We start from the raw sequence: 12,086 nt of genomic DNA, 5'->3' as shown, positions 1-12,086 counted from the left end.
CATATAACTAGAAAATTTTTCTCAAAATATATAAAAACAAGTACAAATACATTCAAAGTACACCGCCCCATGCCAAATAATTAAATATGCTGCAGCGCGGCATTGCCGGGGCGCCTCCGGAGCCCGGCAATACCGCAGTGCAGCTCATTGAGGCTGCATTGTGAGGGAGAGGTGTACACTAATTGATTGATTAATTGTATAATTAAAATCAATAAAAGATTATCACAAAATATTTTCATAATCAATTGGCTAATCGCATAACTAAACCACTAGTGCTTCATCCGAAGATGTATCTTTTAGAAATTTAATTAAATAAGTCATTTATAAAAAATTAAATAATTAATTGATTACTCAATAAATAATTAATCGATTAATCAATAAATAATTAATAGATGAAATGATTAATCAATAAATCAAAAATATCCTTGATAGCCACATCACTTGGTCACTCATGTCCAAATATTAGCTTCCCAGCTCAAAAGGTGCCTGAGATATTGGCCAAATGAGAAAGAAAATAAATAAATGATTAATAATGAAAATAAATAAATAATAATCATTAAAAAATTAAATTATTAATCAATTTGGTCAGAGAACACATAAACTACCACTATTTCATCAGAATCTGTAACTTTAAAAAAAAAAAATTTTTTGGCATTAATCGATTAATTTATTAATTAATCAATCAAAAATAGCCTTTGCAGGCAAATCACCTGGTCATTGGCATGTCCAAATATCAGCTTCCTAACTCAAAAGGTGCCTGAGTTAATGGTCAGAAGAGAAAGGAAATTTGATTAATTAAATAAGTACTTAATGAATCGCTAATAATTAAATAACTCCTCAATTTATTGATTAATCAAAAAACAAAAAATACTGTTTTTGACAAAGGACTTGTTCACTATTGTGCCGAAATTTCAGCTTCCTAGCTCAAAGGATGGCTGAGATATCGTCCGGACAACCAAGAAACAAACAAACAAACAAGAAAGCAAGAAAACAAGAAAGCAAGAAAACAAACAACCAGAGTGAAAACTGAGTACTCTCTTTCAGCGTGCGTCACTGCCGAGCCCCCTTCGGTGCCCAGCAATGACGATTTGCAATGCCTGGAGATGGCATAGGAAAGGAGCGGTGTACAATGAGTAAAGTATCAATTGATGTATATGTTAATCAAACAAATCATGATAAACTATCGTCTTGTATTCAAAATCAAAAACCTTGTACGATTAACGTTCGTACAATTCAAAGAAAAGGTGATATAAGAATTAGTGTTTTGCTCACAAAAGTGCAGGTGGAAAATCTAAATAGTACCAGTTCACTTAGTTTTAAAATGACAAAACCAATGTTGAAGAAATATTAAATAAAGGAAACAACCGGAGGATTTCTTCAATTTCTAATTCCTCTATTTGCCGGTTTAAGTACAGCGGGAGCTTTGATGGGTGGTATTTCAGCAGCAGTAAAAACTGCTAATGAAAAGAAAGCTCAACTAAAAGCTCAAAAATAATTGGAAAGACAAAAGGAGTTGGAAAAACAAATCAGTGGAAGTGGTGTAATTAGTGGAAATGGTGTAATTGTAGATTTTGCTGAAAAACCTGAAAGCCTACCTGATAAAGCGAGATCGTTAGTTGGATATATGCATTCTTCTATCGCACAGGCAGGTGTAAAACTAACTAAAAGGGGTAATGGATTATATCTTTCTCATAAATAAAATGGAGGAGTGGTTTAAACAATTTGGAAAGAATACAACATCAAATATAGAACTCGATAAATATTGTAAAAAACTAAAACTCGACAATGTAATGCCGGGGTCACACTATCCGGTAAAGCCTAGCCATAGGCGCCACGTAGGACCATTTTTTTGATACGGGGTGGGATGTGGCTATCCCGTGGCAGTTACGGCATCCACGTGGCAGTCATGGGGTCTACGTGGCACCTAATGCAAAGTAGAGCGGGAATTTCAAAAAGTTCAAAATTTTACCATGTAAAGTCAGCCTTGTCCACTGCCGTGGCGCCTACTTCACGGCCACCATGCTACCCCCGTGTGGGCCACCTAATACGTGGCACTATGTGGCACTACGTGGCAATTATGGGGGACCCCCTATTGCCACGTAGAGCCACGTAATCACCACATATTGCCACGTAGAGCCACGTAATCGCCACATATTGCCACGTATTGGCCCTGTATTGGCCACGTAGAACCCCGTAGCGCCACGTGATTGCCATATAAGGAGCGATCCGGTGACAGAACCACGTGATCGCCACGTGCTCACCACGTCTTGGCCAAGAAGTTGCCTCGTAGAGCCTCGTAGAGCCATTTGACCACCCTGTAGAGCCACGTAGAACCCCGTAGCGCCACGTGTTTTGAACCGGCTGCATATAAATGCGGGTCTCATCCTGCGCGGTCAGTTTTCGCGACACTTTCACAGTGTTCACAAGTTGTGGAGCTTTTTGAAGCAATTCTCAACAATTTTTGAAGCTCTTTCTCAACATTGTCATCATTGTGAGAGGTGCTAGAGGAAGCAGCAGCAGAGGAGGTGGCAACAGAGGTAGGGGATCTCAGAGGGGCAGGGGATCTCAGAAAGGCAGGAGTGTTACCCCACCTCCAGGGCAGAGTGTTACCCCACCCCCACCCCTAGGAGGGGACACAGAGGAATCGTCTCCAATCAGGCTGAAGGGCATGGGCTTGTCATCTCCTGGCAGTGGTTCTGGTTCTGGCAGTCCTGCATATCCACCTTCTAGGGCTTCATAAAGTTCTGTGCCTCTGAAAACTCATCCATTTGAAGTGCTTCCTTGTGCTCCCACATCCACGAAAAGGAACCTGTACTGAGAGTCCACAAGAGCCATCAGGACTATAGAGTAGAACTTCTTGTAGTTGAAGTAGACAGAGCCAGATCCTGGTGGACACTTCACTGCCACATGCTTGCCATCTAGTGCCCCACAAACGTTGTGGAAGTTCCATCTCTCTGAAAAGCCTTGTGCCACTTCGTTCCACTCCTCTGGTGTCTTGGGACATTTGATCACCTCTTCCATGTACTCTGCAATGATGGCCTCACAAGTCTCAGAGACGATCAGGCTGATGGTGTTGTGAGGATATCTGAACTCGTGGGCCAGGCTGTGGTAGGATATACCAGTGCCAAGTAACCTCAGGGTGATGGCCACCTTGAGACCAGGTGACAGGGCTTTCCTGAAGAATGTGTCTTGTTTCTGGATCCTTGGCCCAACTCTTCTGACTATCTCATGGTACAGGTCAGGTGACACCCTTGCAAAGGACTGGAACTCCTTGGCACTCTCATCTTCTAGCTCCTTCATCAAGGTGTCATAGACACCCATCTCCTGTCTCGTGGAGATCCACCTCCTCACCCAAAGTCTCTTCTTCTTGGCTTTCCTCTGGATCTCTCTTGCCTGCATCTCCTGCAGGACCAGTCCAGCAGCAGCATTGTACAGGGCATGCCGATATCTGAGCACAGCAATCTGCAGTCTCTGTCTTATTGGTACTCTCATGGTGATGTTGCTTTCTTGAAGGTCAAGATGCTGAATGACTGGAAGGGGCTGGGGACCCCCTTTTTATAGGATTTTTAACGCAACACTTTTACGTGTCTCTTATGGGACACATGGCTCACACGTGGCACGACGTGGCAGTACGTGGCCCATACGTGGCACGTGGCTCTTACGTGGCATGTGGCTCTTACGTGGCATATACCTACCTGGACATTACATGGTCTTATGTGGCGGATACGGCCAATTTTTACGAGGATCTGATGTAGTCAGGTTCACTATGTTAACAAATATAATTTCGTTCAAAATTTTGGTAGATTAGCAAAATTATACATTTTTGGAATATTCAGAGCATGAGGAATCCAAAAATTAATGTTTACATTTGCGTAGACACCTTCGCGAAAATGACACTCAGGACAGTGAAGAAGATAGTCAGTCAGGTTCACTATGTTAACAAATATAATTTCTTTCAAAATTTTGGGATTAGCAAACCTGTACATTTTTGGAATCTTCAGAGCATGGAGAATCTGAAAATCAATGTTGGCATTTGCACAGACACCTGCATGGCCGCCATTTTGGATTTTCAAAATGGCCACCATAAAATACATATTTTGCGCGATCTCGGCTTCTAGTCAACCTAGAGACTTAATTAAATATGCTAATCCTATGTTTTCTGGGTCAAGGAATCCAATAAAGGCCTCAAAATAGTGCTCAGGATTATAGAAAAGCAACAAACAAAGGTAATTGAAAACCATTGTCTTTATATTTGTGATATAACTGTATTACATAATACATGATATTGCAAGTCCTTTGAAGTTATAGGTTGTTATAGGAAGTTATAGGTCGTATCAGATTGAACTATAAGTCCTATACACAGGATCTACGAGGTCTATACCGTTCAGGAATATGCTTTTACAGATCTTCATCACTGTCCTGAGTGTCATTTTCGCAAAGGCGTCTATGCAAATGTAAACATTAATTTTTGGATTCCTCATGCTCTGAATATTCCAAAAATGTATAGTTTTGCTAATGTACCAAAATTTTGAACGAAAAAACATAGTGAACCTGACTAATACCTCTAAAGAGAACCAGCGAACATCATATCAATAATCAGCATACATCTGAACAATTAATGAGTTTACAGATGAGCACAAGAAAGCAAGCCGTAACAAAGTGGCGGTACGCACCAGCTAGTTATGCACCAGCATAGCATACAGTTAATATCTCAGGTATGATCATAGCGCTGAATGACCGAGTTCTTATAATGGCCGCGTAGTGGGCAAAAGCCACATGACACCTGGGTTCAGACCAATGAAACGTGCACTTTTATGTCAAAACTGCGTATTTTTGGCATACAAGATTGGATTTGCACAAAACAGTTTTCTGTCAAATATGTATTATTTTGATGTATACAAGTGTAATACACCCTATCTAATGAAGCACACACGTTTCCGCACTAGAAGGGTGACTTGAAACCAAAGAAACGTGCACTTTTATGTCAAAACTGCGTATTTTTGGCACACAAGATTGGATTTGCACGAAAACAGTTTTCTGTCAAATATGTATTCTTTTGATGTATACAAGTGTAATACACCCTATCTAATGAAGCACACACGTTTCCGCACTAGAAGGGTGACTTGCAACCAAAGAAACGTGCACTTTTATGTCAAAACTGCGTATTTTTGGCACACAAGATTGGATTTGCACGAAAACAGTTTTCTGTCAAATATGTATTATTTTGATGTGTACAAGTGTAATACACCCTATCTAATGAAGCACACACGTTTCCACACCAGAAGGGTGACTTGCAACCAAAGAACGTGCACTTTTATGTAAAAACTGCGTATTTTTGGCATACAAGATTGGATTTGCGCGAAAACAGTTTTCTGTCAAATATACTGAAACGCAAAAGACACTTACCACCATTGAAACCTTTAAATATCAACAATAACACTGCGTGTAGTAAATGTGTGAACTTATTTGTGGACAATAGTGTCCTCACTGTCAGACAAAATGGTCACGGATGGTCACTTGAACCTTCAATGGTCACTTCATAGCACAGCTGTTGAACAGCCGTTTTGACTGTCAGTGCTTAGCCAAGGGGTACGGGATGATTTTAATGAGCTGCACGTGATGTCTTGATATTGGCTTTAAAAAGGCCAGTGCAAAATGGGCATTTCAATCAACATGCCACGATTGTCAAGGGATCAACGGCAGCGTGCCCTGGGCATGCTGCAAGGCGGACTGAGCTACCGTGAGGTGGCACGTCGGCTTGGCTGTTCACACCAGACGATATCGGCCCTGGTGGACAGAGACACCCTCCGCAACTCTGCAGATGACAGATCTCGATCAGGGAGGCCAAGAGTCACCACTGCAAGGCAGGACAGGCAGATGGTCCGAAGTCACCTGCGGGATCGATTCCGTCCAGCATCCCGCACTGCGGCAGAAACTCCGGGGCGTGCAAACCCACGGATCTCCAATGATACTGCACGAAGACGACTGCATGACTATGGTCTGACTGCCAGAAGACCATACAGAGGCCCCGTGATGACGGCTGCCCATCGCCGCAACCAACAGAGATGGTGCCAGCAGTATCAGCGGTGGACCTTGGCGCAGTGGAACGAGGTCGCTTTCAGCGATGAGTCAAGGTTCTGTGTGGACAGTCCTGATGGGCGTGAGCGTGTCTGGAGAAGAACTGGTGAGCGATATGCCGATTGTTGCGTGCGTCAAGCCAACAGGTGGGGTGGCCCAAGTGTGATGGTGTGGGCCGCCATATCAGGCCGGTACAGGATGCCACTGGTGGTTGTGGATGGGAATCTTAACGCCCAGCGGTATGTGGATAACATCCTGCGACCTCATCTGCTGCCATTCCTGCTAGACCACCCAGAACTGAGAACCTTTCAGCATGACAACGCTCGTCCCCATGCTGCTCGCTTTACCACTGCATTTCTCCAAGGCGAGAACATCAACACCATGCAGTGGCCTGCGCTCTCCCCTGACCTGAATCCCATAGAGCACCTGTGGGATGAGCTTGGGAGACGCGTCGTTGGCAGGGCCAGGACACGGGCAGAGCTGCTTCAGACATTGAGGACTGAGTGGGACAGAATCCAGCAGCAATCCATCCAAAGACTGGTAGGCAGTATATGCCGACGATGCACTACCTGTATCCAAAACAATGGTGGCCACACACGCTATTGAAAGGGGACTGACATTGCACCCTGTGCTGTTCTGTACTGTAGAACAAACTGATGAGATGGTGTATCTTGGTCAAAAACTTGACATGTCATCAATAAAATGCCAATGTTTCAATTAGCAATTGTTGGTTTGTTTTATTTTCAACTGTTACAATTTTATTACATTTCAAACAAGTGGTAGGTTTCTTTTGCGTTTCAGTATGTGTATTATTTTGATGTATACAAGTGTAATACACCCTATCTAATGAAGCACACACGTTTCCGCACTGGAAGGGTGACTTGCAACCAAAGAAACGTGCACTTTTATGTCAAAACTGCGTATTTTGGCATACAAGATTGGATTTGCGCGAAAACAGTTTTCTGTCAAATATGTATTATTTTGATGTATACAAGTGTAATACACCCTATCTAATGAAGCACACACGTTTCCGCACTAGAAGGGTGACTTGCAACCAAAGAAACGTGCACTTTTATGTCAAAACTGCGTATTTTGGCATACAAGATTGGATTTGCGCGAAAACAGTTTTCTGTCAAATATGTATTATTTTGATGTATACAAGTGTAATACACCCTATCTAATGAAGCACACACGTTTCCGCACTAAAAGGGTGACTTGCAACCAAAGAAACGTGCACTTTTATGTCAAAACTGCGTATTTTGGCATACAAGATTGGATTTGCGCAAAAACAGTTTTCTGTCAAATATGTATTATTTTGATGTATACAAGTGTAATACACCCTATCTAATGAAGCACACACGTTTCCGCACTAGAAGGGTGACTTGCAACCAAAGAAACGTGCACTTTTATGTCAAAACTGCGTATTTTTGGCATACAAGATTGGATTTGCGCGAAAACAGTTTTCTGTCAAATATGTATTATTTTGATGTATACAAGTGTAATACACCCTATCTAATGAAGCACACACGTTTCCGCACTAGAAGGGTGACTTGCAACTAAAGAAACGTGCACTTTAATGTCAAAACTGCGTATTTTTGGCATACAAGATTGGATTTGCGCGAAAACAGTTTTCTGTCAAATATGTATTCTTTTGATGTATACAAGTGTAATATGTCGGTCACTGAGTTTATTGTTGTATAAACCTTTTGTCATCGGCTTAAGTATAACCGTTATTTTGTAGTTAATAAGAGATGCTTGCTTCATCATTTATATTCCAATGAGAACGCTCGCTTTCTCCTACGTGCTGGATTCAAGCCCTTTGAACATGTTTTACGATCTAAACCTCGGCCAGGAATGTAAACTAATCAAAGGCCAGCTACTCCAATGTGTGAACTATAACCTCCGGCCATCCCTTTATGTCGGACACATGGGTTTTATACACATAAACCTTTTGCTTGTAGACCAATATAATCATTAATTGTATTTTAAATGATAAATGCTTGATGGTTCGTATTTTAAATGATAATGCTTGATTTTCACTGTGCTGGATCTGAATCTAATGAGAACGCTCGTTCCTCTGCTGGGCCGAATCCAAAGCCTGTTACTTCTCAAACGGCCTCCAACATGTTTACGGTCCAACTTGACACACTCAAGATTGGAGGTCTCGTCTCTTCAAAGCTGTTCCATGCGCGCTCGCTTTCAAAGTTAAGTAACTTTTCACAATTGTGTTTTGGTCGATATTGTATCTTTCTCTCGGTATGTACCTATTGGGGTGTCTTTAATAGTATTCTTGGCGTTGGTTTTTCATACCTGTGTACAGAATCGTCGGTATTTCTTATCGCGTATTCTGAGGCCTAAGTGTAGTACTAGGCTACCGTGTCCGACCTTGGCTTGAGGCTTTGTTTTTTGTCTCAGCGGTTCTCCGATCGCGCTGCAATTACTTTCCGGTCTCTGTTTTTCACGGTCTTTTCATCCCATACTTCCTTGTTTTAAAATCTCAAAAACACAAAAAAAAAACCAAAAACATTTCCTTCCGTTTTTATTCGTTTATTCGTTCTTAGTTGTTCGTTCGTTCATTCTTCGACCACGCTGTTTGTGATCATGTTGTTAAAAAATGTCTCATCTGACCCCTGAAGACCTGTATTCGGTTATATTCTATAACACCTTTTTCTTCTTCTTCTATAAAAGGATGCTTTCGACTTGCTCACCAAATCTATTCATTCCAAAAAAAAATTCCATCTCTTATCGTGCATCTTTCATTCATTCCCTAAACTCTCCAGCACTCCATCCTCCCTCCAGCGTCCTCAAACGTATTTTTGACTTGAATGTCTCAAGAAACTCATTTTGCAATAAATGTTCGTTTCCCATTAATCGTACATTTTTCAAAATCCCATCACCCCAAAATCCCATTTCCCATCACCCCTCCCCTCTAAATCTACCCCCTTGCCCCTCCCCTCCAAATCATCCCCATCACCCATCTCTTTCAAATCTTCCCCCTTGCCCCTCCCCTCCAAATCTTCCCAATCACCCATTCCTTTCAAATCTCCCCCCACACCCCTCCCCTCCGAGACTCTCCCTCGCTCCTCCCCTCCTAGACTCCCCTCTCACCCCTCCTCCTCAAAGCGTCCTCCCCGCTTCTTCCCCCTTCCAACTTTCACCTTCATCTCCCTCAACCTTCTGCCTCGCTCTTCCCCCTCGTCAAATAACACCTCACTGCGCCTCTCCCAATCACCATCAAACCTTTTGTCTGCCCCATTCTTCCCTTTCTCCAAGCTATTCTGTAATCTCCGACACACCTTCAACAGCTTTCCCTACCTCTTCCTCCTCTTCCACATCTTACCCTACATCTTACCCTTACCCTACCGCTCCCCCCCCCCCCCCCCTGTTCTGTATCCGATGCTCCCCCTTCCTCTTCCTTAACAGTATGGACCTCAAACATCCGGGGCCTTCGCTCAAACTTGTCTGATCTCTCCATACAGGTTGCTTCTGACAAACCAGACGTGATCTGCTTAACAGAAACTTTCCTCCTTCATGATGTCTCTGATTCCTTGGTATCTCTCCCAGGTTACTCCCTCCTCCGGTATGATAGACCTGAGCCTCGTCCTGGAGGTGGGGTTGCTATCTTTATGAAAAACTATCTTCCTCACTCGCCCTGCACTGCCCTCTCTCCACCTCACCCCCAGGAATACCTTTGGCTACGGCTTCCCCTTCGCTCCCACCTTTTGTTCATGTGTTGTACCGTCCACCAAACAGTGATGACTCCATCTACATCTCGCTGTCTGAGAATATGGACCACCTTCTATCTACCCATCCCAACTCTCTCTTCCTCATATGTGGTGATTTCAACTGTCACCATGCCAGTTGGCTGGGTGTGGGTACCTCTCTCACCAGCCATGGCTCTTCAGCAAAGGACTTCTGTGACTCACTAGGACTGACACAATCTGTCAATTTCCCGACCCGGATTTCAGTCAACGGAGCATCTTCTCTTCTGGACTTGGTTATGACTAACTTCCCTGAAAATGTCTGCTGCTCTTCTTCTGCTCCAATCGGCTCTTCTGATCATGTGCTTGTTAAAGTGGACATCTCTCTGACCATTCTCAGAGAGCCTCCTCAGCGTCGACGAGTCTGGCATTTCACTCAGGCCAACTGGCACGGTCTTCAAGCAGCCATCAATCATCTGGACTGGTCTCCCATCTCTACTGCCTCTGACATAAATTCTTCCCGGGAATTCTTCCAAAGCAAACTGCTCTCTCTCATGCACAGATTTATCCCATCTCGTCTTCTGTTGTCATACCCTTCCTCCCGTCCATGGTACACAGAATCTTGTGGTGAGGCTATTGCCCAGAAACAACTTGCTTTCGTCTCCTGGAAAGCAAATCCAATGGAAGGAAATCTCATTTCCTTTCACAAAGCCCGAAACAAGTGTGTGTCCACCCTCAGGAGAGCCAGGAAACAATATCTCTCCGTTCTCAGGACCGAACTCTCTTATCTGTCTCCGTCTTCCAAATCCTGGTGGCGTCTGGTCAAATCTGTTTCTGGTGTTTGTTCCCCCTCCATCCCCTCCCTCACCTCAAATGGCCACACGGCTGACTCCGCACGTGAAAAAGCTGAATGCCTCAACTCTGTGTTTGCCTCTAAATATTGTGTCCCAAACCTATCCCTCTCTGTACCCACCGTACCCAGTCGTACCCAGCTGCTCCTGGACTCTGTGTCCTTTCCTCCTGACAAGGTGGAAAAGTTTCTGTCAACCCTCGACTCGGATTCTGCAACTGGACCTGACGGCATCAGCCCACGGGTCCTAAAATCCTGTTCTTCCGCTCTTTCACTCCCTCTCTCTCTTCTCTTCACCCTCTCTTTTGCTCAAGGTCATCTTTCATCTGCTTGGAAATCTGCCAACATCACCGCTTTGCACAAAAAAGGTGTAAAAACAGATCCCAGCAACTACAGACCAATCAGCCTTCTCTCAATTATCAGCAAAGTCATGGAATCCATCATTGCTTCAGATATGAAATCTTTCCTCTTCTCCAATGGCTTGATCTCTGATCATCAATTTGGTTTCAGACCTGGACACTCTACTCTGGACATGCTGCTTCTGCTTTCTCAACAATGGATGGAGGTCCTCAATGCCAAACAGGAAATTAGAGCAGTCTCCCTTGACATATCACATGCCTTCGATACGGTCTGGCACCCCGCTCTGCTCACCAAACTCTCCTCTTTTGGTATCCATGGAAATCTCCATGCATGGCTGGCGGACTTCCTCTCTGGTCGTAGTCAACGTGTGGCCCTGAATGGGTTTCTCTCATCTCCTCTTCCTGTTCAGGCTGGAGTTCCCCAAGGCAGTGTTCTGGGCCCTGTGCTTTTTCTGGTCTTCATCAATGATCTCTCTGACTCTCTTGAAAATCCTCTGTATCTCTTTGCTGATGACTCTACTCTCTGTCGCTCCATTCTTCATCCCTCAGATCGGCAGTCTGCAGCCTCCTCACTCTCTGCAGACCTGGACAAAATCACAGACTGGGCAAACAAGTGGAACATGTCTTTCAATCCTGACAAAGCTCACACTCTTACGATGTCTCTCCGAAAAGACCGACTGGACAACCCTCCCATCCACTTTCTGAATAATCCTCTCCAAGAAGTTCTGTCACTCAAGCTTTTGGGTCTCACTATCTGCCATGATCTTTCCTGGGAAAACCACATTTCAAATCTGGCCTCCAAAGCCAGTCGCCGACTGGGCATCCTCCGTCATGCGAAGTCCTTCCTTGGCACACCTGAGCTCCTCACCACATACAAGGCTTTCATCCGCAGCTCAATGGAATACTGCTCTCCCCTCTGGGCTGGTGCTCCTGCCTCACACCTAGCTCGTCTTCACGCTGTTGAAACCAAAGCATTCAGAATCATTGGAATCTCCCGCGATGAAGCTAACTGCAAGGGCCTCTCACTCACTCACTGCAGGCAGGTTGGTGGTCTTTCCGTCTTCTACCGACTCCTCTCTGGCCTTGCCCCCCCAGCTC

The sequence above is a fragment of the Myxine glutinosa genome, chromosome 4, assembly GCF_964187855.1.
Source record: "Myxine glutinosa chromosome 4, kmMyxGlut1.1, whole genome shotgun sequence".
NCBI classification, from domain to species: Eukaryota; Metazoa; Chordata; class Myxini; order Myxiniformes; family Myxinidae; genus Myxine; species Myxine glutinosa.
Note: the sequence above shows the minus strand (reverse complement) of the source record.